Source organism: Mustelus asterias, chromosome 7 (assembly GCF_964213995.1).
Source record: "Mustelus asterias chromosome 7, sMusAst1.hap1.1, whole genome shotgun sequence".
Lineage (NCBI taxonomy): Eukaryota > Metazoa > Chordata > Chondrichthyes > Carcharhiniformes > Triakidae > Mustelus > Mustelus asterias.
In genome coordinates, this window is record NC_135807.1 from 40,322,998 (window position 1) to 40,350,955 (window position 27,958).

The following is a 27,958-nucleotide window of genomic DNA, read 5'->3' on the forward strand; positions in this document are numbered from 1 at the left end:
ATGTTTTACACTGGCACTCAGCCCACTGACCTCCATATGCATCTGCTCAATGCGCTGACCGACACAGTGAGCAAAGAGTTTAGATCTCAATGTGCGCCAAGTCAGAATTCAAGATCTGCATGAAGGTGCAAGGCAGTTCCGATGAATGCAATAAGTTGAGCTTTGCAGCATGAGACATTTAATTGAATAGAGCCCAGGCCTCGGCTGTGGAGAAATCGTCAATGGCTGTTAAGTCTCACTCAGCTGGAACAATGTGAGGTCGATGAATCGGCAAAGAGCTATAGGTACATGGCAGTCAATCAGTAAAGAGAGAGCCGTGGTGTGCTCCCCTTCGATAGCTCAGCTGGTAGAGCGGAGGACTGTAGATGATTGAAGCTGACATCCTTAGGTCGCTGGTTCAATTCCGGCTCGAAGGAAGCCCAAAGTTCACTTTTACCATAACTCTGCATGGAGCAGCATGATACATTGTGCCAGTCATTGCAGCTTGTCACTTGCATTAGTCTCGCATCTCCCGCTCCATCTGCAGCAGCATTTCTTTTCCACTTTGAGAGGAGCCACAAGGTGGCTCTTTTACTTCTGCCTTTGCACCTCCTGGCCAGCAGGAAATGCATTTCAACAGCAACGCTTCCAAGCAGCCGGCAATCAATTCAAAGTACAAGCAGTATTCTGTCAGTCGCACACAGCTCCCGACTGCCCCCTCATGCTCATGCTGGCCACGATTTTGGACTTGTCTCAATTTAAATCATGAGCTCAGTTCTTTCTCTGCTTCTTTGACCATCTCTGCTGAATTCCATCCAAATGATTCTCACCCGCTGCCTCTCGTACATGCTGTCGAGAGAAAAGCGTCGGCCGTGTTTGGGCAGCAGATGTCTGCAGCAGGATATCCCCGCTGTTCATTTGATTTACTTGCATACAGGTGCTGAGTCTATCACGGGAATCAAGTTGGAGGACATTATGCAACGTCACAGGGTTCAGTTCCAGTTGTGGGTGTAGGCGTTACACGTGAGAGGCAGTCGCATCGATGCCCGCATTCCCGAATCTCTCCGTGGTTCCAGCAAACTTCAGTTGATCTATTGGTGAGTCTACACTGCTCCAAAACTTTAGCATGTGCTGTTCCACAAGGACTCCATAGATCGTAGATCTTAGAATCCTCCAGTGCAGAAGGAGGCCATCCGGCCCGTCCGATCTGCACCGAACACACTCCCACCCAGGCCCGATTCCCATGATGCCACGCATTTAACCTAGCCAGTCCCACTGACACTCAGGGGCCATTTAGCATGGCCAATCAATCTTACCCGCATGTCATAGTTGGAGGGAGATGAGAATTTTTGGATTGCTGCTTCAATGAAGGTGTCTTTATTTTCCCAAATATCAAAGGTGCAATCCTGAGGTGAGTAAAGAAATTAACTCTGCAATACGTGTCCTTATCTGTGAGGTGGAAGTGAATGTTTTACACTGGCACTCAGCCCACTGACCTCCATATGCATCTGCTCAATGCGCTGACCGACACAGTGAGCAAAGAGTTTAGATCTCAATGTGCGCCAAGTCAGAATTCAAGATCTGCATGAAGGTGCAAGGCAGTTCCGATGAATGCAATAAGTTGAGCTTTGCAGCATGAGACATTTAATTGAATAGAGCCCAGGCCTCGGCTGTGGAGAAATCGTCAATGGCTGTTAAGTCTCACTCAGCTGGAACAATGTGAGGTCGATGAATCGGCAAAGAGCTATAGGTACATGGCAGTCAATCAGTAAAGAGAGAGCCATGGTGTGCTCCCCTTCGATAGCTCAGCTGGTAGAGCGGAGGACTGTAGATGATTGAAGTTGACATCCTTAGGTCGCTGGTTCAATTCCGGCTCGAAGGAAGCCCAAAGTTCACTTTTACCATAACTCTGCATGGAGCAGCATGATACATTGTGCCAGTCATTGCAGCTTGTCACTTGCATTAGTCTCGCATCTCCCGCTCCATCTGCAGCAGCATTTCTTTTCCACTTTGAGAGGAGCCACAAGGTGGCTCTTTTACTTCTGCCTTTGCACCTCCTGGCCAGCAGGAAATGCATTTCAACAGCAACGCTTCCAAGCAGCCGGCAATCAATTCAAAGTACTAGCAGTATTCTGTCAGTCGCACACAGCTCCCGACTGCCCCCTCATGCTCATGCTGGCCACGATTTTGGACTTGTCTCAATTTAAATCATGAGCTCAGTTCTTTCTCTGCTTCTTTGACCATCTCTGCTGAATTCCATCCAAATGATTCTCACCCGCTGCCTCTCGTACATGCTCTCGAGAGAAAAGCGTCGGCCGTGTTTGGGCAGCAGATGTCTGCAGCAGGATCTCCCCGCTGTTCATTTGATTTACTTGCATACAGGTGCTGAGTCTATCACGGGAATCAAGTTGGAGGACATTATGCAACGTCACAGGGTTCAGTTCCAGTTGTGGGTGTAGGCGTTACACGTGAGAGGCAGTCGCATCGATGCCCGCATTCCCGAATCTCTCCATGGTTCCAGCAAACTTCAGTTGATCTATTGGTGAGTCTACACTGCTCCAAAACTTTAGCATGTGCTGTTCCACAAGGACTCCATAGATCGTAGATCTTAGAATCCTCCAGTGCAGAAGGAGGCCATCCGGCCCATCCGATCTGCACCGAACACACTCCCACCCAGGCCCGATTCCCATGATGCCACGCATTTAACCTAGCCAGTCCCACTGACACTCAGGGGCCATTTAGCATGGCCAATCAATCTTACCCGCATGTCATAGTTGGAGGGAGATGAGAATTTTTGGATTGCTGCTTCAATGAAGGTGTCTTTATTTTCCCAAATATCAAAGGTGCAATCCTGAGGTGAGTAAAGAAATTAACTCTGCAATACGTGTCCTTATCTGTGAGGTGGAAGTGAATGTTTTACACTGGCACTCAGCCCACTGACCTCCATATGCATCTGCTCAATGCGCTGACCGACACAGTGAGCAAAGAGTTTAGATCTCAATGTGCGCCAAGTCAGAATTCAAGATCTGCATGAAGGTGCAAGGCAGTTCCGATGAATGCAATAAGTTGAGCTTTGCAGCATGAGACATTTAATTGAATAGAGCCCAGGCCTCGGCTGTGGAGAAATCGTCAATGGCTGTTAAGTCTCACTCAGCTGGAACAATGTGAGGTCGATGAATCGGCAAAGAGCTATAGGTACATGGCAGTCAATCAGTAAAGAGAGAGCCGTGGTGTGCTCCCCTTCGATAGCTCAGCTGGTAGAGCGGAGGACTGTAGATGATTGAAGCTGACATCCTTAGGTCGCTGGTTCAATTCCGGCTCGCAGGAAGCCCAAAGTTCACTTTTACCATAACTCTGCATGGAGCAGCATGATACATTGTGCCAGTCATTGCAGCTTGTCACTTGCATTAGTCTCGCATCTCCCGCTCCATCTGCAGCAGCATTTCTTTTCCACTTTGAGAGGAGCCACAAGGTGGCTCTTTTACTTCTGCCTTTGCACCTCCTGGCCAGCAGGAAATGCATTTCAACAGCAACGCTTCCAAGCAGCCGGCAATCAATTCAAAGTACAAGCAGTATTCTGTCAGTCGCACACAGCTCCCGACTGCCCCCTCATGCTCATGCTGGCCACGATTTTGGACTTGTCTCAATTTAAATCATGAGCTCAGTTCTTTCTCTGCTTCTTTGACCATCTCTGCTGAATTCCATCCAAATGATTCTCACCCGCTGCCTCTCGTACATGCTCTCGAGAGAAAAGCGTCGGCCGAGTTTGGGCAGCAGATGTCTGCAGCAGGATCTCCCCGCTGTTCATTTGATTTACTTGCATACAGGTGCTGAGTCTATCACGGGAATCAAGTTGGAGGACATTATGCAACGTCACAGGGTTCAGTTCCAGTTGTGGGTGTAGGCGTTACACGTGAGAGGCAGTCGCATCGATGCCCGCATTCCCGAATCTCTCCGTGGTTCCAGCAAACTTCAGTCGATCTATTGGTGAGTCTACACTGCTCCAAAACTTTAGCATGTGCTGTTCCACAAGGACTCCATAGATCGTAGATCTTAGAATCCTCCAGTGCAGAAGGAGGCCATCCGGCCCATCCGATCTGCACCGAACACACTCCCACCCAGGCCCGATTCCCATGATGCCACGCATTTAACCTAGCCAGTCCCACTGACACTCAGGGGCCATTTAGCATGGCCAATCAATCTTACCCGCATGTCATAGTTGGAGGGAGATGAGAATTTTTGGATTGCTGCTTCAATGAAGGTGTCTTTATTTTCCCAAATATCAAAGGTGCAATCCTGAGGTGAGTAAAGAAATTAACTCTGCAATACGTGTCCTTATCTGTGAGGTGGAAGTGAATGTTTTACACTGGCACTCAGCCCACTGACCTCCATATGCATCTGCTCAATGCGCTGACCGACACAGTGAGCAAAGAGTTTAGATCTCAATGTGCGCCAAGTCAGAATTCAAGATCTGCATGAAGGTGCAAGGCAGTTCCGATGAATGCAATAAGCTGAGCTTTGCAGCATGAGACATTTAATTGAATAGAGCCCAGGCCTCGGCTGTGGAGAAATCGTCAATGGCTGTTAAGTCTCACTCAGCTGGAACAATGTGAGGTCGATGAATCGGCAAAGAGCTATAGGTACATGGCAGTCAATCAGTAAAGAGAGAGCCGTGGTGTGCTCCCCTTCGATCGCTCAGCTGGTAGAGCGGAGGACTGTAGATGATTGAAGCTGACATCCTTAGGTCGCTGGTTCAATTCCGGCTCGAAGGAAGCCCAAAGTTCACTTTTACCATAACTCTGCATGGAGCAGCATGATACATTGTGCCAGTCATTGCAGCTTGTCACTTGCATTCGTCTCGCATCTCCCGCTCCATCTGCAGCAGCATTTCTTTTCCACTTTGAGAGGAGCCACAAGGTGGCTCTTTTACTTCTGCCTTTGCACCTCCTGGCCAGCAGGAAATGCATTTCAACAGCAACGCTTCCAAGCAGCCGGCAATCAATTCAAAGTACAAGCAGTATTCTGTCAGTCGCACACAGCTCCCGACTGCCCCCTCATGCTCATGCTGGCCACGATTTTGGACTTGTCTCAATTTAAATCATGAGCTCAGTTCTTTCTCTGCTTCTTTGACCATCTCTGCTGAATTCCATCCAAATGATTCTCACCCGCTGCCTCTCGTACATGCTCTCGAGAGAAAAGCGTCGGCCGAGTTTGGGCAGCAGATGTCTGCAGCAGGATCTCCCCGCTGTTCATTTGATTTACTTGCATACAGGTGCTGAGTCTATCACGGGAATCAAGTTGGAGGACATTATGCAACGTCACAGGGTTCAGTTCCAGTTGTGGGTGTAGGCGTTACACGTGAGAGGCAGTCGCATCGATGCCCGCATTCCCGAATCTCTCCGTGGTTCCAGCAAACTTCAGTTGATCTATTGGTGAGTCTACACTGCTCCAAAACTTTAGCATGTGCTGTTCCACAAGGACTCCATAGATCGTAGATCTTAGAATCCTCCAGTGCAGAAGGAGGCCATCCGGCCCATCCGATCTGCACCGAACACACTCCCACCCAGGCCCGATTCCCATGATGCCACGCATTTAACCTAGCCAGTCCCACTGACACTCAGGGGCCATTTAGCATGGCCAATCAATCTTACCCGCATGTCATAGTTGGAGGGAGATGAGAATTTTTGGATTGCTGCTTCAATGAAGGTGTCTTTATTTTCCCAAATATCAAAGGTGCAATCCTGAGGTGAGTAAAGAAATTAACTCTGCAATACGTGTCCTTATCTGTGAGGTGGAAGTGAATGTTTTACACTGGCACTCAGCCCACTGACCTCCATATGCATCTGCTCAATGCGCTGACCGACACAGTGAGCAAAGAGTTTAGATCTCAATGTGCGCCAAGTCAGAATTCAAGATCTGCATGAAGGTGCAAGGCAGTTCCGATGAATGCAATAAGTTGAGCTTTGCAGCATGAGACATTTAATTGAATAGAGCCCAGGCCTCGGCTGTGGAGAAATCGTCAATGGCTGTTAAGTCTCACTCAGCTGGAACAATGTGAGGTCGATGAATCGGCAAAGAGCTATAGGTACATGGCAGTCAATCAGTAAAGAGAGAGCCGTGGTGTGCTCCCCTTCGATAGCTCAGCTGGTAGAGCGGAGGACTGTAGATGATTGAAGCTGACATCCTTAGGTCGCTGGTTCAATTCCGGCTCGAAGGAAGCCCAAAGTTCACTTTTACCATAACTCTGCATGGAGCAGCATGATACATTGTGCCAGTCATTGCAGCTTGTCACTTGCATTAGTCTCGCATCTCCCGCTCCATCTGCAGCAGCATTTCTTTTCCACTTTGAGAGGAGCCACAAGGTGGCTCTTTTACTTCTGCCTTTGCACCTCCTGGCCAGCAGGAAATGCATTTCAACAGCAACGCTTCCAAGCAGCCGGCAATCAATTCAAAGTACAAGCAGTATTCTGTCAGTCGCACACAGCTCCCGACTGCCCCCTCATGCTCATGCTGGCCACGATTTTGGACTTGTCTCAATTTAAATCATGAGCTCAGTTCTTTCTCTGCTTCTTTGACCATCTCTGCTGAATTCCATCCAAATGATTCTCACCCGCTGCCTCTCGTACATGCTCTCGAGAGAAAAGCGTCGGCCGAGTTTGGGCAGCAGATGTCTGCAGCAGGATCTCCCCGCTGTTCATTTGATTTACTTGCATACAGGTGCTGAGTCTATCACGGGAATCAAGTTGGAGGACATTATGCAACGTCACAGGGTTCAGTTCCAGTTGTGGGTGTAGGCGTTACACGTGAGAGGCAGTCGCATCGATGCCCGCATTCCCGAATCTCTCCGTGGTTCCAGCAAACTTCAGTCGATCTATTGGTGAGTCTACACTGCTCCAAAACTTTAGCATGTGCTGTTCCACAAGGACTCCATAGATCGTAGATCTTAGAATCCTCCAGTGCAGAAGGAGGCCATCCGGCCCATCCGATCTGCACCGAACACACTCCCACCCAGGCCCGATTCCCATGATGCCACGCATTTAACCTAGCCAGTCCCACTGACACTCAGGGGCCATTTAGCATGGCCAATCAATCTTACCCGCATGTCATAGTTGGAGGGAGATGAGAATTTTTGGATTGCTGCTTCAATGAAGGTGTCTTTATTTTCCCAAATATCAAAGGTGCAATCCTGAGGTGAGTAAAGAAATTAACTCTGCAATACGTGTCCTTATCTGTGAGGTGGAAGTGAATGTTTTACACTGGCACTCAGCCCACTGACCTCCATATGCATCTGCTCAATGCGCTGACCGACACAGTGAGCAAAGAGTTTAGATCTCAATGTGCGCCAAGTCAGAATTCAAGATCTGCATGAAGGTGCAAGGCAGTTCCGATGAATGCAATAAGCTGAGCTTTGCAGCATGAGACATTTAATTGAATAGAGCCCAGGCCTCGGCTGTGGAGAAATCGTCAATGGCTGTTAAGTCTCACTCAGCTGGAACAATGTGAGGTCGATGAATCGGCAAAGAGCTATAGGTACATGGCAGTCAATCAGTAAAGAGAGAGCCGTGGTGTGCTCCCCTTCGATCGCTCAGCTGGTAGAGCGGAGGACTGTAGATGATTGAAGCTGACATCCTTAGGTCGCTGGTTCAATTCCGGCTCGAAGGAAGCCCAAAGTTCACTTTTACCATAACTCTGCATGGAGCAGCATGATACATTGTGCCAGTCATTGCAGCTTGTCACTTGCATTCGTCTCGCATCTCCCGCTCCATCTGCAGCAGCATTTCTTTTCCACTTTGAGAGGAGCCACAAGGTGGCTCTTTTACTTCTGCCTTTGCACCTCCTGGCCAGCAGGAAATGCATTTCAACAGCAACGCTTCCAAGCAGCCGGCAATCAATTCAAAGTACAAGCAGTATTCTGTCAGTCGCACACAGCTCCCGACTGCCCCCTCATGCTCATGCTGGCCACGATTTTGGACTTGTCTCAATTTAAATCATGAGCTCAGTTCTTTCTCTGCTTCTTTGACCATCTCTGCTGAATTCCATCCAAATGATTCTCACCCGCTGCCTCCCGTACATGCTCTCGAGAGAAAAGCGTCGGCCGTGTTTGGGCAGCAGATGTCTGCAGCAGGATCTCCCCGCTGTTCATTTGATTTACTTGCATACAGGTGCTGAGTCTATCACGGGAATCAAGTTGGAGGACATTATGCAACGTCACAGGGTTCAGTTCCAGTTGTGGGTGTAGGCGTTACACGTGAGAGGCAGTCGCATCGATGCCCGCATTCCCGAATCTCTCCGTGGTTCCAGCAAACTTCAGTTGATCTATTGGTGAGTCTACACTGCTCCAAAACTTTAGCATGTGCTGTTCCACAAGGACTCCATAGATCGTAGATCTTAGAATCCTCCAGTGCAGAAGGAGGCCATCCGGCCCATCCGATCTGCACCGAACACACTCCCACCCAGGCCCGATTCCCATGATGCCACGCATTTAACCTAGCCAGTCCCACTGACACTCAGGGGCCATTTAGCATGGCCAATCAATCTTACCCGCATGTCATAGTTGGAGGGAGATGAGAATTTTTGGATTGCTGCTTCAATGAAGGTGTCTTTATTTTCCCAAATATCAAAGGTGCAATCCTGAGGTGAGTAAAGAAATTAACTCTGCAATACGTGTCCTTATCTGTGAGGTGGAAGTGAATGTTTTACACTGGCACTCAGCCCACTGACCTCCATATGCATCTGCTCAATGCGCTGACCGACACAGTGAGCAAAGAGTTTAGATCTCAATGTGCGCCAAGTCAGAATTCAAGATCTGCATGAAGGTGCAAGGCAGTTCCGATGAATGCAATAAGTTGAGCTTTGCAGCATGAGACATTTAATTGAATAGAGCCCAGGCCTCGGCTGTGGAGAAATCGTCAATGGCTGTTAAGTCTCACTCAGCTGGAACAATGTGAGGTCGATGAATCGGCAAAGAGCTATAGGTACATGGCAGTCAATCAGTAAAGAGAGAGCCGTGGTGTGCTCCCCTTCGATAGCTCAGCTGGTAGAGCGGAGGACTGTAGATGATTGAAGCTGACATCCTTAGGTCGCTGGTTCAATTCCGGCTCGAAGGAAGCCCAAAGTTCACTTTTACCATAACTCTGCATGGAGCAGCATGATACATTGTGCCAGTCATTGCAGCTTGTCACTTGCATTCGTCTCGCATCTCCCGCTCCATCTGCAGCAGCATTTCTTTTCCACTTTGAGAGGAGCCACAAGGTGGCTCTTTTACTTCTGCCTTTGCACCTCCTGGCCAGCAGGAAATGCATTTCAACAGCAACGCTTCCAAGCAGCCGGCAATCAATTCAAAGTACAAGCAGTATTCTGTCAGTCGCACACAGCTCCCGACTGCCCCCTCATGCTCATGCTGGCCACGATTTTGGACTTGTCTCAATTTAAATCATGAGCTCAGTTCTTTCTCTGCTTCTTTGACCATCTCTGCTGAATTCCATCCAAATGATTCTCAAGCGCTGCCTCTCGTACATGCTCTCGAGAGAAAAGCGTCGGCCGTGTTTGGGCAGCAGATGTCTGCAGCAGGATCTCCCCGCTGTTCATTTGATTTACTTGCATACAGGTGCTGAGTCTATCACGGGAATCAAGTTGGAGGACATTATGCAACGTCACAGGGTTCAGTTCCAGTTGTGGGTGTAGGCGTTACACGTGAGAGGCAGTCGCATCGATGCCCGCATTCCCGAATCTCTCCATGGTTCCAGCAAACTTCAGTCGATCTATTGGTGAGTCTACACTGCTCCAAAACTTTAGCATGTGCTGTTCCACAAGGACTCCATAGATCGTAGATCTTAGAATCCTCCAGTGCAGAAGGAGGCCATCCGGCCCATCCGATCTGCACCGAACACACTCCCACCCAGGCCCGATTCCCATGATGCCACGCATTTAACCTAGCCAGTCCCACTGACACTCAGGGGCCATTTAGCATGGCCAATCAATCTTACCCGCATGTCATAGTTGGAGGGAGATGAGAATTTTTGGATTGCTGCTTCAATGAAGGTGTCTTTATTTTCCCAAATATCAAAGGTGCAATCCTGAGGTGAGTAAAGAAATTAACTCTGCAATACGTGTCCTTATCTGTGAGGTGGAAGTGAATGTTTTACACTGGCACTCAGCCCACTGACCTCCATATGCATCTGCTCAATGCGCTGACCGACACAGTGAGCAAAGAGTTTAGATCTCAATGTGCGCCAAGTCAGAATTCAAGATCTGCATGAAGGTGCAAGGCAGTTCCGATGAATGCAATAAGTTGAGCTTTGCAGCATGAGACATTTAATTGAATAGAGCCCAGGCCTCGGCTGTGGAGAAATCGTCAATGGCTGTTAAGTCTCACTCAGCTGGAACAATGTGAGGTCGATGAATCGGCAAAGAGCTATAGGTACATGGCAGTCAATCAGTAAAGAGAGAGCTGTGGTGTGCTCACCTTCGATAGCTCAGCTGGTAGAGCGGAGGACTGTAGATGATTGAAGCTGACATCCTTAGGTCGCTGGTTCAATTCCGGCTCGAAGGAAGCCCAAAGTTCACTTTTACCATAACTCTGCATGGAGCAGCATGATACATTGTGCCAGTCATTGCAGCTTGTCACTTGCATTAGTCTCGCATCTCCCGCTCCATCTGCAGCAGCATTTCTTTTCCACTTTGAGAGGAGCCACAAGGTGGCTCTTTTACTTCTGCCTTTGCACCTCCTGGCCAGCAGGAAATGCATTTCAACAGCAACGCTTCCAAGCAGCCGGCAATCAATTCAAAGTACAAGCAGTATTCTGTCAGTCGCACACAGCTCCCGACTGCCCCCTCATGCTCATGCTGGCCACGATTTTGGACTTGTCTCAATTTAAATCATGAGCTCAGTTCTTTCTCTGCTTCTTTGACCATCTCTGCTGAATTCCATCCAAATGATTCTCACCCGCTGCCTCTCGTACATGCTCTCGAGAGAAAAGCGTCGGCCGTGTTTGGGCAGCAGATGTCTGCAGCAGGATCTCCCCGCTGTTCATTTGATTTACTTGCATACAGGTGCTGAGTCTATCACGGGAATCAAGTTGGAGGACATTATGCAACGTCACAGGGTTCAGTTCCAGTTGTGGGTGTAGGCGTTACACGTGAGAGGCAGTCGCATCGATGCCCGCATTCCCGAATCTCTCCGTGGTTCCAGCAAACTTCAGTTGATCTATTGGTGAGTCTACACTGCTCCAAAACTTTAGCATGTGCTGTTCCACAAGGACTCCATAGATCGTAGATCTTAGAGTCCTCCAGTGCAGAAGGAGGCCATCCGGCCCATCCGATCTGCACCGAACACACTCCCACCCAGGCCCGATTCCCATGATGCCACGCATTTAACCTAGCCAGTCCCACTGACACTCAGGGGCCATTTAGCATGGCCAATCAATCTTACCCGCATGTCATAGTTGGAGGGAGATGAGAATTTTTGGATTGCTGCTTCAATGAAGGTGTCTTTATTTTCCCAAATATCAAAGGTGCAATCCTGAGGTGAGTAAAGAAATTAACTCTGCAATACGTGTCCTTATCTGTGAGGTGGAAGTGAATGTTTTACACTGGCACTCAGCCCACTGACCTCCATATGCATCTGCTCAATGCGCTGACCGACACAGTGAGCAAAGAGTTTAGATCTCAATGTGCGCCAAGTCAGAATTCAAGATCTGCATGAAGGTGCAAGGCAGTTCCGATGAATGCAATAAGTTGAGCTTTGCAGCATGAGACATTTAATTGAATAGAGCCCAGGCCTCGGCTGTGGAGAAATCGTCAATGGCTGTTAAGTCTCACTCAGCTGGAACAATGTGAGGTCGATGAATCGGCAAAGAGCTATAGGTACATGGCAGTCAATCAGTAAAGAGAGAGCTGTGGTGTGCTCCCCTTCGATAGCTCAGCTGGTAGAGCGGAGGACTGTAGATGATTGAAGCTGACATCCTTAGGTCGCTGGTTCAATTCCGGCTCGAAGGAAGCCCAAAGTTCACTTTTACCATAACTCTGCATGGAGCAGCATGATACATTGTGCCAGTCATTGCAGCTTGTCACTTGCATTAGTCTCGCATCTCCCGCTCCATCTGCAGCAGCATTTCTTTTCCACTTTGAGAGGAGCCACAAGGTGGCTCTTTTACTTCTGCCTTTGCACCTCCTGGCCAGCAGGAAATGCATTTCAACAGCAACGCTTCCAAGCAGCCGGCAATCAATTCAAAGTACAAGCAGTATTCTGTCAGTCGCACACAGCTCCCGACTGCCCCCTCATGCTCATGCTGGCCACGATTTTGGACTTGTCTCAATTTAAATCATGAGCTCAGTTCTTTCTCTGCTTCTTTGACCATCTCTGCTGAATTCCATCCAAATGATTCTCACCCGCTGCCTCTCGTACATGCTGTCGAGAGAAAAGCGTCGGCCGTGTTTGGGCAGCAGATGTCTGCAGCAGGATCTCCCCGCTGTTCATTTGATTTACTTGCATACAGGTGCTGAGTCTATCACGGGAATCAAGTTGGAGGACATTATGCAACGTCACAGGGTTCAGTTCCAGTTGTGGGTGTAGGCGTTACACGTGAGAGGCAGTCGCATCGATGCCCGCATTCCCGAATCTCTCCGTGGTTCCAGCAAACTTCAGTTGATCTATTGGTGAGTCTACACTGCTCCAAAACTTTAGCATGTGCTGTTCCACAAGGACTCCATAGATCGTAGATCTTAGAGTCCTCCAGTGCAGAAGGAGGCCATCCGGCCCATCCGATCTGCACCGAACACACTCCCACCCAGGCCCGATTCCCATGATGCCACGCATTTAACCTAGCCAGTCCCACTGACACTCAGGGGCCATTTAGCATGGCCAATCAATCTTACCCGCATGTCATAGTTGGAGGGAGATGAGAATTTTTGGATTGCTGCTTCAATGAAGGTGTCTTTATTTTCCCAAATATCAAAGGTGCAATCCTGAGGTGAGTAAAGAAATTAACTCTGCAATACGTGTCCTTATCTGTGAGGTGGAAGTGAATGTTTTACACTGGCACTCAGCCCACTGACCTCCATATGCATCTGCTCAATGCGCTGACCGACACAGTGAGCAAAGAGTTTAGATCTCAATGTGCGCCAAGTCAGAATTCAAGATCTGCATGAAGGTGCAAGGCAGTTCCGATGAATGCAATAAGTTGAGCTTTGCAGCATGAGACATTTAATTGAATAGAGCCCAGGCCTCGGCTGTGGAGAAATCGTCAATGGCTGTTAAGTCTCACTCAGCTGGAACAATGTGAGGTCGATGAATCGGCAAAGAGCTATAGGTACATGGCAGTCAATCAGTAAAGAGAGAGCTGTGGTGTGCTCACCTTCGATAGCTCAGCTGGTAGAGCGGAGGACTGTAGATGATTGAAGCTGACATCCTTAGGTCGCTGGTTCAATTCCGGCTCGAAGGAAGCCCAAAGTTCACTTTTACCATAACTCTGCATGGAGCAGCATGATACATTGTGCCAGTCATTGCAGCTTGTCACTTGCATTAGTCTCGCATCTCCCGCTCCATCTGCAGCAGCATTTCTTTTCCACTTTGAGAGGAGCCACAAGGTGGCTCTTTTACTTCTGCCTTTGCACCTCCTGGCCAGCAGGAAATGCATTTCAACAGCAACGCTTCCAAGCAGCCGGCAATCAATTCAAAGTACAAGCAGTATTCTGTCAGTCGCACACAGCTCCCGACTGCCCCCTCATGCTCATGCTGGCCACGATTTTGGACTTGTCTCAATTTAAATCATGAGCTCAGTTCTTTCTCTGCTTCTTTGACCATCTCTGCTGAATTCCATCCAAATGATTCTCACCCGCTGCCTCTCGTACATGCTCTCGAGAGAAAAGCGTCGGCCGTGTTTGGGCAGCAGATGTCTGCAGCAGGATCTCCCCGCTGTTCATTTGATTTACTTGCATACAGGTGCTGAGTCTATCACGGGAATCAAGTTGGAGGACATTATGCAACGTCACAGGGTTCAGTTCCAGTTGTGGGTGTAGGCGTTACACGTGAGAGGCAGTCGCATCGATGCCCGCATTCCCGAATCTCTCCGTGGTTCCAGCAAACTTCAGTTGATCTATTGGTGAGTCTACACTGCTCCAAAACTTTAGCATGTGCTGTTCCACAAGGACTCCATAGATCGTAGATCTTAGAGTCCTCCAGTGCAGAAGGAGGCCATCCGGCCCATCCGATCTGCACCGAACACACTCCCACCCAGGCCCGATTCCCATGATGCCACGCATTTAACCTAGCCAGTCCCACTGACACTCAGGGGCCATTTAGCATGGCCAATCAATCTTACCCGCATGTCATAGTTGGAGGGAGATGAGAATTTTTGGATTGCTGCTTCAATGAAGGTGTCTTTATTTTCCCAAATATCAAAGGTGCAATCCTGAGGTGAGTAAAGAAATTAACTCTGCAATACGTGTCCTTATCTGTGAGGTGGAAGTGAATGTTTTACACTGGCACTCAGCCCACTGACCTCCATATGCATCTGCTCAATGCGCTGACCGACACAGTGAGCAAAGAGTTTAGATCTCAATGTGCGCCAAGTCAGAATTCAAGATCTGCATGAAGGTGCAAGGCAGTTCCGATGAATGCAATAAGTTGAGCTTTGCAGCATGAGACATTTAATTGAATAGAGCCCAGGCCTCGGCTGTGGAGAAATCGTCAATGGCTGTTAAGTCTCACTCAGCTGGAACAATGTGAGGTCGATGAATCGGCAAAGAGCTATAGGTACATGGCAGTCAATCAGTAAAGAGAGAGCTGTGGTGTGCTCCCCTTCGATAGCTCAGCTGGTAGAGCGGAGGACTGTAGATGATTGAAGCTGACATCCTTAGGTCGCTGGTTCAATTCCGGCTCGAAGGAAGCCCAAAGTTCACTTTTACCATAACTCTGCATGGAGCAGCATGATACATTGTGCCAGTCATTGCAGCTTGTCACTTGCATTAGTCTCGCATCTCCCGCTCCATCTGCAGCAGCATTTCTTTTCCACTTTGAGAGGAGCCACAAGGTGGCTCTTTTACTTCTGCCTTTGCACCTCCTGGCCAGCAGGAAATGCATTTCAACAGCAACGCTTCCAAGCAGCCGGCAATCAATTCAAAGTACAAGCAGTATTCTGTCAGTCGCACACAGCTCCCGACTGCCCCCTCATGCTCATGCTGGCCACGATTTTGGACTTGTCTCAATTTAAATCATGAGCTCAGTTCTTTCTCTGCTTCTTTGACCATCTCTGCTGAATTCCATCCAAATGATTCTCACCCGCTGCCTCTCGTACATGCTGTCGAGAGAAAAGCGTCGGCCGTGTTTGGGCAGCAGATGTCTGCAGCAGGATCTCCCCGCTGTTCATTTGATTTACTTGCATACAGGTGCTGAGTCTATCACGGGAATCAAGTTGGAGGACATTATGCAACGTCACAGGGTTCAGTTCCAGTTGTGGGTGTAGGCGTTACACGTGAGAGGCAGTCGCATCGATGCCCGCATTCCCGAATCTCTCCGTGGTTCCAGCAAACTTCAGTTGATCTATTGGTGAGTCTACACTGCTCCAAAACTTTAGCATGTGCTGTTCCACAAGGACTCCATAGATCGTAGATCTTAGAGTCCTCCAGTGCAGAAGGAGGCCATCCGGCCCATCCGATCTGCACCGAACACACTCCCACCCAGGCCCGATTCCCATGATGCCACGCATTTAACCTAGCCAGTCCCACTGACACTCAGGGGCCATTTAGCATGGCCAATCAATCTTACCCGCATGTCATAGTTGGAGGGAGATGAGAATTTTTGGATTGCTGCTTCAATGAAGGTGTCTTTATTTTCCCAAATATCAAAGGTGCAATCCTGAGGTGAGTAAAGAAATTAACTCTGCAATACGTGTCCTTATCTGTGAGGTGGAAGTGAATGTTTTACACTGGCACTCAGCCCACTGACCTCCATATGCATCTGCTCAATGCGCTGACCGACACAGTGAGCAAAGAGTTTAGATCTCAATGTGCGCCAAGTCAGAATTCAAGATCTGCATGAAGGTGCAAGGCAGTTCCGATGAATGCAATAAGTTGAGCTTTGCAGCATGAGACATTTAATTGAATAGAGCCCAGGCCTCGGCTGTGGAGAAATCGTCAATGGCTGTTAAGTCTCACTCAGCTGGAACAATGTGAGGTCGATGAATCGGCAAAGAGCTATAGGTACATGGCAGTCAATCAGTAAAGAGAGAGCCGTGGTGTGCTCCCCTTCGATAGCTCAGCTGGTAGAGCGGAGGACTGTAGATGATTGAAGCTGACATCCTTAGGTCGCTGGTTCAATTCCGGCTCGAAGGAAGCCCAAAGTTCACTTTTACCATAACTCTGCATGGAGCAGCATGATACATTGTGCCAGTCATTGCAGCTTGTCACTTGCATTAGTCTCGCATCTCCCGCTCCATCTGCAGCAGCATTTCTTTTCCACTTTGAGAGGAGCCACAAGGTGGCTCTTTTACTTCTGCCTTTGCACCTCCTGGCCAGCAGGAAATGCATTTCAACAGCAACGCTTCCAAGCAGCCGGCAATCAATTCAAAGTACAAGCAGTATTCTGTCAGTCGCACACAGCTCCCGACTGCCCCCTCATGCTCATGCTGGCCACGATTTTGGACTTGTCTCAATTTAAATCATGAGCTCAGTTCTTTCTCTGCTTCTTTGACCATCTCTGCTGAATTCCATCCAAATGATTCTCAAGCGCTGCCTCTCGTACATGCTCTCAAGAGAAAAGCGTCGGCCGTGTTTGGGCAGCAGATGTCTGCAGCAGGATCTCCCCGCTGTTCATTTGATTTACTTGCATACAGGTGCTGAGTCTATCACGGGAATCAAGTTGGAGGACATTATGCAACGTCACAGGGTTCAGTTCCAGTTGTGGGTGTAGGCGTTACACGTGAGAGGCAGTCACATCGATGCCCGCATTCCCGAATCTCTCCATGGTTCCAGCAAACTTCAGTCGATCTATTGGTGAGTCTACACTGCTCCAAAACTTTAGCATGTGCTGTTCCACAAGGACTCCATAGATCGTAGATCTTAGAATCCTCCAGTGCAGAAGGAGGCCATCCGGCCCATCCGATCTGCACCGAACACACTCCCACCCAGGCCCGATTCCCATGATGCCACGCATTTAACCTAGCCAGTCCCACTGACACTCAGGGGCCATTTAGCATGGCCAATCAATCTTACCCGCATGTCATAGTTGGAGGGAGATGAGAATTTTTGGATTGCTGCTTCAATGAAGGTGTCTTTATTTTCCCAAATATCAAAGGTGCAATCCTGAGGTGAGTAAAGAAATTAACTCTGCAATACGTGTCCTTATCTGTGAGGTGGAAGTGAATGTTTTACACTGGCACTCAGCCCACTGACCTCCATATGCATCTGCTCAATGCGCTGACCGACACAGTGAGCAAAGAGTTTAGATCTCAATGTGCGCCAAGTCAGAATTCAAGATCTGCATGAAGGTGCAAGGCAGTTCCGATGAATGCAATAAGTTGAGCTTTGCAGCATGAGACATTTAATTGAATAGAGCCCAGGCCTCGGCTGTGGAGAAATCGTCAATGGCTGTTAAGTCTCACTCAGCTGGAACAATGTGAGGTCGATGAATCGGCAAAGAGCTATAGGTACATGGCAGTCAATCAGTAAAGAGAGAGCTGTGGTGTGCTCCCCTTCGATAGCTCAGCTGGTAGAGCGGAGGACTGTAGATGATTGAAGCTGACATCCTTAGGTCGCTGGTTCAATTCCGGCTCGAAGGAAGCCCAAAGTTCACTTTTACCATAACTCTGCATGGAGCAGCATGATACATTGTGCCAGTCATTGCAGCTTGTCACTTGCATTAGTCTCGCATCTCCCGCTCCATCTGCAGCAGCATTTCTTTTCCACTTTGAGAGGAGCCACAAGGTGGCTCTTTTACTTCTGCCTTTGCACCTCCTGGCCAGCAGGAAATGCATTTCAACAGCAACGCTTCCAAGCAGCCGGCAATCAATTCAAAGTACAAGCAGTATTCTGTCAGTCGCACACAGCTCCCGACTGCCCCCTCATGCTCATGCTGGCCACGATTTTGGACTTGTCTCAATTTAAATCATGAGCTCAGTTCTTTCTCTGCTTCTTTGACCATCTCTGCTGAATTCCATCCAAATGATTCTCACCCGCTGCCTCTCGTACATGCTGTCGAGAGAAAAGCGTCGGCCGTGTTTGGGCAGCAGATGTCTGCAGCAGGATATCCCCGCTGTTCATTTGATTTACTTGCATACAGGTGCTGAGTCTATCACGGGAATCAAGTTGGAGGACATTATGCAACGTCACAGGGTTCAGTTCCAGTTGTGGGTGTAGGCGTTACACGTGAGAGGCAGTCGCATCGATGCCCGCATTCCCGAATCTCTCCGTGGTTCCAGCAAACTTCAGTTGATCTATTGGTGAGTCTACACTGCTCCAAAACTTTAGCATGTGCTGTTCCACAAGGACTCCATAGATCGTAGATCTTAGAGTCCTCCAGTGCAGAAGGAGGCCATCCGGCCCATCCGATCTGCACCGAACACACTCCCACCCAGGCCCGATTCCCATGATGCCACGCATTTAACCTAGCCAGTCCCACTGACACTCAGGGGCCATTTAGCATGGCCAATCAATCTTACCCGCATGTCATAGTTGGAGGGAGATGAGAATTTTTGGATTGCTGCTTCAATGAAGGTGTCTTTATTTTCCCAAATATCAAAGGTGCAATCCTGAGGTGAGTAAAGAAATTAACTCTGCAATACGTGTCCTTATCTGTGAGGTGGAAGTGAATGTTTTACACTGGCACTCAGCCCACTGACCTCCATATGCATCTGCTCAATGCGCTGACCGACACAGTGAGCAAAGAGTTTAGATCTCAATGTGCGCCAAGTCAGAATTCAAGATCTGCATGAAGGTGCAAGGCAGTTCCGATGAATGCAATAAGTTGAGCTTTGCAGCATGAGACATTTAATTGAATAGAGCCCAGGCCTCGGCTGTGGAGAAATCGTCAATGGCTGTTAAGTCTCACTCAGCTGGAACAATGTGAGGTCGATGAATCGGCAAAGAGCTATAGGTACATGGCAGTCAATCAGTAAAGAGAGAGCCGTGGTGTGCTCCCCTTCGATAGCTCAGCTGGTAGAGCGGAGGACTGTAGATGATTGAAGCTGACATCCTTAGGTGGCTGGTTCAATTCCGGCTCGAAGGAAGCCCAAAGTTCACTTTTACCAAAACTCTGCATGGAGCAGCATGATACATTGTGCCAGTCATTGCAGCTTGTCACTTGCATTAGTCTCGCATCTCCCGCTCCATCTGCAGCAGCATTTCTTTTCCACTTTGAGAGGAGCCACAAGGTGGCTCTTTTACTTCTGCCTTTGCACCTCCTGGCCAGCAGGAAATGCATTTCAACAGCAACGCTTCCAAGCAGCCGGCAATCAATTCAAAGTACAAGCAGTATTCTGTCAGTCGCACACAGCTCCCGACTGCCCCCTCATGCTCATGCTGGCCACGATTTTGGACTTGTCTCAATTTAAATCATGAGCTCAGTTCTTTCTCTGCTTCTTTGACCATCTCTGCTGAATTCCATCCAAATGATTCTCAAGCGCTGCCTCTCGTACATGCTCTCGAGAGAAAAGCGTCGGCCGTGTTTGGGCAGCAGATGTCTGCAGCAGGATCTCCCCGCTGTTCATTTGATTTACTTGCATACAGGTGCTGAGTCTATCACGGGAATCAAGTTGGAGGACATTATGCAACGTCACAGGGTTCAGTTCCAGTTGTGGGTGTAGGCGTTACACGTGAGAGGCAGTCGCATCGATGCCCGCATTCCCGAATCTCTCCATGGTTCCAGCAAACTTCAGTCGATCTATTGGTGAGTCTACACTGCTCCAAAACTTTAGCATGTGCTGTTCCACAAGGACTCCATAGATCGTAGATCTTAGAATCCTCCAGTGCAGAAGGAGGCCATCCGGCCCATCCGATCTGCACCGAACACACTCCCACCCAGGCCCGATTCCCATGATGCCACGCATTTAACCTAGCCAGTCCCACTGACACTCAGGGGCCATTTAGCATGGCCAATCAATCTTACCCGCATGTCATAGTTGGAGGGAGATGAGAATTTTTGGATTGCTCCTTCAATGAAGGTGTCTTTATTTTCCCAAATATCAAAGGTGCAATCCTGAGGTGAGTAAAGAAATTAACTCTGCAATACGTGTCCTTATCTGTGAGGTGGAAGTGAATGTTTTACACTGGCACTCAGCCCACTGACCTCCATATGCATCTGCTCAATGCGCTGACCGACACAGTGAGCAAAGAGTTTAGATCTCAATGTGCGCCAAGTCAGAATTCAAGATCTGCATGAAGGTGCAAGGCAGTTCCGATGAATGCAATAAGTTGAGCTTTGCAGCATGAGACATTTAATTGAATAGAGCCCAGGCCTCGGCTGTGGAGAAATCGTCAATGGCTGTTAAGTCTCACTCAGCTGGAACAATGTGAGGTCGATGAATCGGCAAAGAGCTATAGGTACATGGCAGTCAATCAGTAAAGAGAGAGCCGTGGTGTGCTCCCCTTCGATAGCTCAGCTGGTAGAGCGGAGGACTGTAGATGATTGAAGCTGACATCCTTAGGTGGCTGGTTCAATTCCGGCTCGAAGGAAGCCCAAAGTTCACTTTTACCATAACTCTGCATGGAGCAGCATGATACATTGTGCCAGTCATTGCAGCTTGTCACTTGCATTAGTCTCGCATCTCCCGCTCCATCTGCAGCAGCATTTCTTTTCCACTTTGAGAGGAGCCACAAGGTGGCTCTTTTACTTCTGCCTTTGCACCTCCTGGCCAGCAGGAAATGCATTTCAACAGCAACGCTTCCAAGCAGCCGGCAATCAATTCAAAGTACAAGCAGTATTCTGTCAGTCGCACACAGCTCCCGACTGCCCCCTCATGCTCATGCTGGCCACGATTTTGGACTTGTCTCAATTTAAATCATGAGCTCAGTTCTTTCTCTGCTTCTTTGACCATCTCTGCTGAATTCCATCCAAATGATTCTCAAGCGCTGCCTCTCGTACATGCTCTCGAGAGAAAAGCGTCGGCCGTGTTTGGGCAGCAGATGTCTGCAGCAGGATCTCCCCGCTGTTCATTTGATTTACTTGCATACAGGTGCTGAGTCTATCACGGGAATCAAGTTGGAGGACATTATGCAACGTCACAGGGTTCAGTTCCAGTTGTGGGTGTAGGCGTTACACGTGAGAGGCAGTCGCATCGATGCCCGCATTCCCGAATCTCTCCATGGTTCCAGCAAACTTCAGTCGATCTATTGGTGAGTCTACACTGCTCCAAAACTTTAGCATGTGCTGTTCCACAAGGACTCCATAGATCGTAGATCTTAGAATCCTCCAGTGCAGAAGGAGGCCATCCGGCCCATCCGATCTGCACCGAACACACTCCCACCCAGGCCCGATTCCCATGATGCCACGCATTTAACCTAGCCAGTCCCACTGACACTCAGGGGCCATTTAGCATGGCCAATCAATCTTACCCGCATGTCATAGTTGGAGGGAGATGAGAATTTTTGGATTGCTGCTTCAATGAAGGTGTCTTTATTTTCCCAAATATCAAAGGTGCAATCCTGAGGTGAGTAAAGAAATTAACTCTGCAATACGTGTCCTTATCTGTGAGGTGGAAGTGAATGTTTTACACTGGCACTCAGCCCACTGACCTCCATATGCATCTGCTCAATGCGCTGACCGACACAGTGAGCAAAGAGTTTAGATCTCAATGTGCGCCAAGTCAGAATTCAAGATCTGCATGAAGGTGCAAGGCAGTTCCGATGAATGCAATAAGTTGAGCTTTGCAGCATGAGACATTTAATTGAATAGAGCCCAGGCCTCGGCTGTGGAGAAATCGTCAATGGCTGTTAAGTCTCACTCAGCTGGAACAATGTGAGGTCGATGAATCGGCAAAGAGCTATAGGTACATGGCAGTCAATCAGTAAAGAGAGAGCCGTGGTGTGCTCCCCTTCGATAGCTCAGCTGGTAGAGCGGAGGACTGTAGATGATTGAAGCTGACATCCTTAGGTCGCTGGTTCAATTCCGGCTCGAAGGAAGCCCAAAGTTCACTTTTACCATAACTCTGCATGGAGCAGCATGATACATTGTGCCAGTCATTGCAGCTTGTCACTTGCATTAGTCTCGCATCTCCCGCTCCATCTGCAGCAGCATTTCTTTTCCACTTTGAGATGAGCCACAAGGTGGCTCTTTTACTTCTGCCTTTGCACCTCCTGGCCAGCAGGAAATGCATTTCAACAGCAACGCTTCCAAGCAGCCGGCAATCAATTCAAAGTACAAGCAGTATTCTGTCAGTCGCACACAGCTCCCGACTGCCCCCTCATGCTCATGCTGGCCACGATTTTGGACTTGTCTCAATTTAAATCATGAGCTCAGTTCTTTCTCTGCTTCTTTGACCATCTCTGCTGAATTCCATCCAAATGATTCTCAAGCGCTGCCTCTCGTACATGCTCTCGAGAGAAAAGCGTCGGCCGTGTTTGGGCAGCAGATGTCTGCAGCAGGATCTCCCCGCTGTTCATTTGATTTACTTGCATACAGGTGCTGAGTCTATCACGGGAATCAAGTTGGAGGACATTATGCAACGTCACAGGGTTCAGTTCCAGTTGTGGGTGTAGGCGTTACACGTGAGAGGCAGTCGCATCGATGCCCGCATTCCCGAATCTCTCCATGGTTCCAGCAAACTTCAGTTGATCTATTGGTGAGTCTACACTGCTCCAAAACTTTAGCATGTGCTGTTCCACAAGGACTCCATAGATCGTAGATCTTAGAATCCTCCAGTGCAGAAGGAGGCCATCCGGCCCATCCGATCTGCACCGAACACACTCCCACCCAGGCCCGATTCCCATGATGCCACGCATTTAACCTAGCCAGTCCCACTGACACTCAGGGGCCATTTAGCATGGCCAATCAATCTTACCCGCATGTCATAGTTGGAGGGAGATGAGAATTTTTGGATTGCTGCTTCAATGAAGGTGTCTTTATTTTCCCAAATATCAAAGGTGCAATCCTGAGGTGAGTAAAGAAATTAACTCTGCAATACGTGTCCTTATCTGTGAGGTGGAAGTGAATGTTTTACACTGGCACTCAGCCCACTGACCTCCATATGCATCTGCTCAATGCGCTGACCGACACAGTGAGCAAAGAGTTTAGATCTCAATGTGCGCCAAGTCAGAATTCAAGATCTGCATGAAGGTGCAAGGCAGTTCCGATGAATGCAATAAGTTGAGCTTTGCAGCATGAGACATTTAATTGAATAGAGCCCAGGCCTCGGCTGTGGAGAAATCGTCAATGGCTGTTAAGTCTCACTCAGCTGGAACAATGTGAGGTCGATGAATCGGCAAAGAGCTATAGGTACATGGCAGTCAATCAGTAAAGAGAGAGCTGTGGTGTGCTCCCCTTCGATAGCTCAGCTGGTAGAGCGGAGGACTGTAGATGATTGAAGCTGACATCCTTAGGTCGCTGGTTCAATTCCGGCTCGAAGGAAGCCCAAAGTTCACTTTTACCATAACTCTGCATGGAGCAGCATGATACATTGTGCCAGTCATTGCAGCTTGTCACTTGCATTAGTCTCGCATCTCCCGCTCCATCTGCAGCAGCATTTCTTTTCCACTTTGAGAGGAGCCACAAGGTGGCTCTTTTACTTCTGCCTTTGCACCTCCTGGCCAGCAGGAAATGCATTTCAACAGCAACGCTTCCAAGCAGCCGGCAATCAATTCAAAGTACAAGCAGTATTCTGTCAGTCGCACACAGCTCCCGACTGCCCCCTCATGCTCATGCTGGCCACGATTTTGGACTTGTCTCAATTTAAATCATGAGCTCAGTTCTTTCTCTGCTTCTTTGACCATCTCTGCTGAATTCCATCCAAATGATTCTCACCCGCTGCCTCTCGTACATGCTGTCGAGAGAAAAGCGTCGGCCGTGTTTGGGCAGCAGATGTCTGCAGCAGGATCTCCCCGCTGTTCATTTGATTTACTTGCATACAGGTGCTGAGTCTATCACGGGAATCAAGTTGGAGGACATTATGCAACGTCACAGGGTTCAGTTCCAGTTGTGGGTGTAGGCGTTACACGTGAGAGGCAGTCGCATCGATGCCCGCATTCCCGAATCTCTCCGTGGTTCCAGCAAACTTCAGTCGATCTATTGGTGAGTCTACACTGCTCCAAAACTTTAGCATGTGCTGTTCCACAAGGACTCCATAGATCGTAGATCTTAGAATCCTCCAGTGCAGAAGGAGGCCATCCGGCCCATCCGATCTGCACCGAACACACTCCCACCCAGGCCCGATTCCCATGATGCCACGCATTTAACCTAGCCAGTCCCACTGACACTCAGGGGCCATTTAGCATGGCCAATCAATCTTACCCGCATGTCATAGTTGGAGGGAGATGAGAATTTTTGGATTGCTGCTTCAATGAAGGTGTCTTTATTTTCCCAAATATCAAAGGTGCAATCCTGAGGTGAGTAAAGAAATTAACTCTGCAATACGTGTCCTTATCTGTGAGGTGGAAGTGAATGTTTTACACTGGCACTCAGCCCACTGACCTCCATATGCATCTGCTCAATGCGCTGACCGACACAGTGAGCAAAGAGTTTAGATCTCAATGTGCGCCAAGTCAGAATTCAAGATCTGCATGAAGGTGCAAGGCAGTTCCGATGAATGCAATAAGTTGAGCTTTGCAGCATGAGACATTTAATTGAATAGAGCCCAGGCCTCGGCTGTGGAGAAATCGTCAATGGCTGTTAAGTCTCACTCAGCTGGAACAATGTGAGGTCGATGAATCGGCAAAGAGCTATAGGTACATGGCAGTCAATCAGTAAAGAGAGAGCCGTGGTGTGCTCCCCTTCGATAGCTCAGCTGGTAGAGCGGAGGACTGTAGATGATTGAAGCTGACATCCTTAGGTCGCTGGTTCAATTCCGGCTCGAAGGAAGCCCAAAGTTCACTTTTACCATAACTCTGCATGGAGCAGCATGATACATTGTGCCAGTCATTGCAGCTTGTCACTTGCATTCGTCTCGCATCTCCCGCTCCATCTGCAGCAGCATTTCTTTTCCACTTTGAGAGGAGCCACAAGGTGGCTCTTTTACTTCTGCCTTTGCACCTCCTGGCCAGCAGGAAATGCATTTCAACAGCAACGCTTCCAAGCAGCCGGCAATCAATTCAAAGTACAAGCAGTATTCTGTCAGTCGCACACAGCTCCCGACTGCCCCCTCATGCTCATGCTGGCCACGATTTTGGACTTGTCTCAATTTAAATCATGAGCTCAGTTCTTTCTCTGCTTCTTTGACCATCTCTGCTGAATTCCATCCAAATGATTCTCACCCGCTGCCTCTCGTACATGCTGTCGAGAGAAAAGCGTCGGCCGTGTTTGGGCAGCAGATGTCTGCAGCAGGATCTCCCCGCTGTTCATTTGATTTACTTGCATACAGGTGCTGAGTCTATCACGGGAATCAAGTTGGAGGACATTATGCAACGTCACAGGGTTCAGTTCCAGTTGTGGGTGTAGGCGTTACACGTGAGAGGCAGTCGCATCGATGCCCGCATTCCCGAATCTCTCCGTGGTTCCAGCAAACTTCAGTTGATCTATTGGTGAGTCTACACTGCTCCAAAACTTTAGCATGTGCTGTTCCACAAGGACTCCATAGATCGTAGATCTTAGAATCCTCCAGTGCAGAAGGAGGCCATCCGGCCCATCCGATCTGCACCGAACACACTCCCACCCAGGCCCGATTCCCATGATGCCACGCATTTAACCTAGCCAGTCCCACTGACACTCAGGGGCCATTTAGCATGGCCAATCAATCTTACCCGCATGTCATAGTTGGAGGGAGATGAGAATTTTTGGATTGCTGCTTCAATGAAGGTGTCTTTATTTTCCCAAATATCAAAGGTGCAATCCTGAGGTGAGTAAAGAAATTAACTCTGCAATACGTGTCCTTATCTGTGAGGTGGAAGTGAATGTTTTACACTGGCACTCAGCCCACTGACCTCCATATGCATCTGCTCAATGCGCTGACCGACACAGTGAGCAAAGAGTTTAGATCTCAATGTGCGCCAAGTCAGAATTCAAGATCTGCATGAAGGTGCAAGGCAGTTCCGATGAATGCAATAAGTTGAGCTTTGCAGCATGAGACATTTAATTGAATAGAGCCCAGGCCTCGGCTGTGGAGAAATCGTCAATGGCTGTTAAGTCTCACTCAGCTGGAACAATGTGAGGTCGATGAATCGGCAAAGAGCTATAGGTACATGGCAGTCAATCAGTAAAGAGAGAGCCGTGGTGTGCTCCCCTTCGATAGCTCAGCTGGTAGAGCGGAGGACTGTAGATGATTGAAGCTGACATCCTTAGGTCGCTGGTTCAATTCCGGCTCGAAGGAAGCCCAAAGTTCACTTTTACCATAACTCTGCATGGAGCAGCATGATACATTGTGCCAGTCATTGCAGCTTGTCACTTGCATTAGTCTCGCATCTCCCGCTCCATCTGCAGCAGCATTTCTTTTCCACTTTGAGAGGAGCCACAAGGTGGCTCTTTTACTTCTGCCTTTGCACCTCCTGGCCAGCAGGAAATGCATTTCAACAGCAACGCTTCCAAGCAGCCGGCAATCAATTCAAAGTACAAGCAGTATTCTGTCAGTCGCACACAGCTCCCGACTGCCCCCTCATGCTCATGCTGGCCACGATTTTGGACTTGTCTCAATTTAAATCATGAGCTCAGTTCTTTCTCTGCTTCTTTGACCATCTCTGCTGAATTCCATCCAAATGATTCTCACCCGCTGCCTCTCGTACATGCTGTCGAGAGAAAAGCGTCGGCCGTGTTTGGGCAGCAGATGTCTGCAGCAGGATCTCCCCGCTGTTCATTTGATTTACTTGCATACAGGTGCTGAGTCTATCACGGGAATCAAGTTGGAGGACATTATGCAACGTCACAGGGTTCAGTTCCAGTTGTGGGTGTAGGCGTTACACGTGAGAGGCAGTCGCATCGATGCCCGCATTCCCGAATCTCTCCGTGGTTCCAGCAAACTTCAGTCGATCTATTGGTGAGTCTACACTGCTCCAAAACTTTAGCATGTGCTGTTCCACAAGGACTCCATAGATCGTAGATCTTAGAATCCTCCAGTGCAGAAGGAGGCCATCCGGCCCATCCGATCTGCACCGAACACACTCCCACCCAGGCCCGATTCCCATGATGCCACGCATTTAACCTAGCCAGTCCCACTGACACTCAGGGGCCATTTAGCATGGCCAATCAATCTTACCCGCATGTCATAGTTGGAGGGAGATGAGAATTTTTGGATTGCTGCTTCAATGAAGGTGTCTTTATTTTCCCAAATATCAAAGGTGCAATCCTGAGGTGAGTAAAGAAATTAACTCTGCAATACGTGTCCTTATCTGTGAGGTGGAAGTGAATGTTTTACACTGGCACTCAGCCCACTGACCTCCATATGCATCTGCTCAATGCGCTGACCGACACAGTGAGCAAAGAGTTTAGATCTCAATGTGCGCCAAGTCAGAATTCAAGATCTGCATGAAGGTGCAAGGCAGTTCCGATGAATGCAATAAGTTGAGCTTTGCAGCATGAGACATTTAATTGAATAGAGCCCAGGCCTCGGCTGTGGAGAAATCGTCAATGGCTGTTAAGTCTCACTCAGCTGGAACAATGTGAGGTCGATGAATCGGCAAAGAGCTATAGGTACATGGCAGTCAATCAGTAAAGAGAGAGCCGTGGTGTGCTCCCCTTCGATAGCTCAGCTGGTAGAGCGGAGGACTGTAGATGATTGAAGCTGACATCCTTAGGTCGCTGGTTCAATTCCGGCTCGAAGGAAGCCCAAAGTTCACTTTTACCATAACTCTGCATGGAGCAGCATGATACATTGTGCCAGTCATTGCAGCTTGTCACTTGCATTGGTCT

The 27,958-nt window shown here is 48.8% G+C and overlaps 20 non-coding genes across 20 annotated transcripts; all 20 read left to right on the plus strand.

The window, feature by feature from the left end:
* The first annotated feature begins 328 nt into the window (after window positions 1-328).
* trnay-gua (transfer RNA tyrosine (anticodon GUA)) lies at window positions 329-416 on the plus strand. The gene is given in 2 exon segments: window positions 329-365; window positions 381-416. It is a non-coding gene; the product is annotated as a tRNA-Tyr (tRNA).
* Window positions 417-1,773: 1,357 nt separating this feature from the next.
* On the plus strand, window positions 1,774-1,861 carry trnay-gua (transfer RNA tyrosine (anticodon GUA)). The gene is given in 2 exon segments: window positions 1,774-1,810; window positions 1,826-1,861. It is a non-coding gene; the product is annotated as a tRNA-Tyr (tRNA).
* A 1,357-nt stretch (window positions 1,862-3,218) lies between these two features.
* On the plus strand, window positions 3,219-3,306 carry trnay-gua (transfer RNA tyrosine (anticodon GUA)). Its single transcript is given in 2 exon segments — window positions 3,219-3,255; window positions 3,271-3,306. It is a non-coding gene; the product is annotated as a tRNA-Tyr (tRNA).
* A 1,357-nt stretch (window positions 3,307-4,663) lies between these two features.
* Window positions 4,664-4,751, plus strand: trnay-gua (transfer RNA tyrosine (anticodon GUA)). The gene is given in 2 exon segments: window positions 4,664-4,700; window positions 4,716-4,751. It is a non-coding gene; the product is annotated as a tRNA-Tyr (tRNA).
* Window positions 4,752-6,108: 1,357 nt separating this feature from the next.
* On the plus strand, window positions 6,109-6,196 carry trnay-gua (transfer RNA tyrosine (anticodon GUA)). Its single transcript is given in 2 exon segments — window positions 6,109-6,145; window positions 6,161-6,196. It is a non-coding gene; the product is annotated as a tRNA-Tyr (tRNA).
* A 1,357-nt stretch (window positions 6,197-7,553) lies between these two features.
* trnay-gua (transfer RNA tyrosine (anticodon GUA)) lies at window positions 7,554-7,641 on the plus strand. Its single transcript is given in 2 exon segments — window positions 7,554-7,590; window positions 7,606-7,641. It is a non-coding gene; the product is annotated as a tRNA-Tyr (tRNA).
* A 1,357-nt stretch (window positions 7,642-8,998) lies between these two features.
* Window positions 8,999-9,086, plus strand: trnay-gua (transfer RNA tyrosine (anticodon GUA)). Its single transcript is given in 2 exon segments — window positions 8,999-9,035; window positions 9,051-9,086. It is a non-coding gene; the product is annotated as a tRNA-Tyr (tRNA).
* A 1,357-nt stretch (window positions 9,087-10,443) lies between these two features.
* On the plus strand, window positions 10,444-10,531 carry trnay-gua (transfer RNA tyrosine (anticodon GUA)). The gene is given in 2 exon segments: window positions 10,444-10,480; window positions 10,496-10,531. It is a non-coding gene; the product is annotated as a tRNA-Tyr (tRNA).
* Window positions 10,532-11,888: 1,357 nt separating this feature from the next.
* On the plus strand, window positions 11,889-11,976 carry trnay-gua (transfer RNA tyrosine (anticodon GUA)). Its single transcript is given in 2 exon segments — window positions 11,889-11,925; window positions 11,941-11,976. It is a non-coding gene; the product is annotated as a tRNA-Tyr (tRNA).
* Window positions 11,977-13,333: 1,357 nt separating this feature from the next.
* Window positions 13,334-13,421, plus strand: trnay-gua (transfer RNA tyrosine (anticodon GUA)). The gene is given in 2 exon segments: window positions 13,334-13,370; window positions 13,386-13,421. It is a non-coding gene; the product is annotated as a tRNA-Tyr (tRNA).
* A 1,357-nt stretch (window positions 13,422-14,778) lies between these two features.
* Window positions 14,779-14,866, plus strand: trnay-gua (transfer RNA tyrosine (anticodon GUA)). The gene is given in 2 exon segments: window positions 14,779-14,815; window positions 14,831-14,866. It is a non-coding gene; the product is annotated as a tRNA-Tyr (tRNA).
* Window positions 14,867-16,223: 1,357 nt separating this feature from the next.
* trnay-gua (transfer RNA tyrosine (anticodon GUA)) lies at window positions 16,224-16,311 on the plus strand. The gene is given in 2 exon segments: window positions 16,224-16,260; window positions 16,276-16,311. It is a non-coding gene; the product is annotated as a tRNA-Tyr (tRNA).
* Window positions 16,312-17,668: 1,357 nt separating this feature from the next.
* On the plus strand, window positions 17,669-17,756 carry trnay-gua (transfer RNA tyrosine (anticodon GUA)). The gene is given in 2 exon segments: window positions 17,669-17,705; window positions 17,721-17,756. It is a non-coding gene; the product is annotated as a tRNA-Tyr (tRNA).
* A 1,357-nt stretch (window positions 17,757-19,113) lies between these two features.
* On the plus strand, window positions 19,114-19,201 carry trnay-gua (transfer RNA tyrosine (anticodon GUA)). The gene is given in 2 exon segments: window positions 19,114-19,150; window positions 19,166-19,201. It is a non-coding gene; the product is annotated as a tRNA-Tyr (tRNA).
* Window positions 19,202-20,558: 1,357 nt separating this feature from the next.
* Window positions 20,559-20,646, plus strand: trnay-gua (transfer RNA tyrosine (anticodon GUA)). The gene is given in 2 exon segments: window positions 20,559-20,595; window positions 20,611-20,646. It is a non-coding gene; the product is annotated as a tRNA-Tyr (tRNA).
* A 1,357-nt stretch (window positions 20,647-22,003) lies between these two features.
* Window positions 22,004-22,091, plus strand: trnay-gua (transfer RNA tyrosine (anticodon GUA)). The gene is given in 2 exon segments: window positions 22,004-22,040; window positions 22,056-22,091. It is a non-coding gene; the product is annotated as a tRNA-Tyr (tRNA).
* Window positions 22,092-23,448: 1,357 nt separating this feature from the next.
* Window positions 23,449-23,536, plus strand: trnay-gua (transfer RNA tyrosine (anticodon GUA)). Its single transcript is given in 2 exon segments — window positions 23,449-23,485; window positions 23,501-23,536. It is a non-coding gene; the product is annotated as a tRNA-Tyr (tRNA).
* A 1,357-nt stretch (window positions 23,537-24,893) lies between these two features.
* On the plus strand, window positions 24,894-24,981 carry trnay-gua (transfer RNA tyrosine (anticodon GUA)). The gene is given in 2 exon segments: window positions 24,894-24,930; window positions 24,946-24,981. It is a non-coding gene; the product is annotated as a tRNA-Tyr (tRNA).
* A 1,357-nt stretch (window positions 24,982-26,338) lies between these two features.
* On the plus strand, window positions 26,339-26,426 carry trnay-gua (transfer RNA tyrosine (anticodon GUA)). The gene is given in 2 exon segments: window positions 26,339-26,375; window positions 26,391-26,426. It is a non-coding gene; the product is annotated as a tRNA-Tyr (tRNA).
* Window positions 26,427-27,783: 1,357 nt separating this feature from the next.
* Window positions 27,784-27,871, plus strand: trnay-gua (transfer RNA tyrosine (anticodon GUA)). The gene is given in 2 exon segments: window positions 27,784-27,820; window positions 27,836-27,871. It is a non-coding gene; the product is annotated as a tRNA-Tyr (tRNA).
* The last annotated feature ends 87 nt before the right edge of the window (window positions 27,872-27,958 follow it).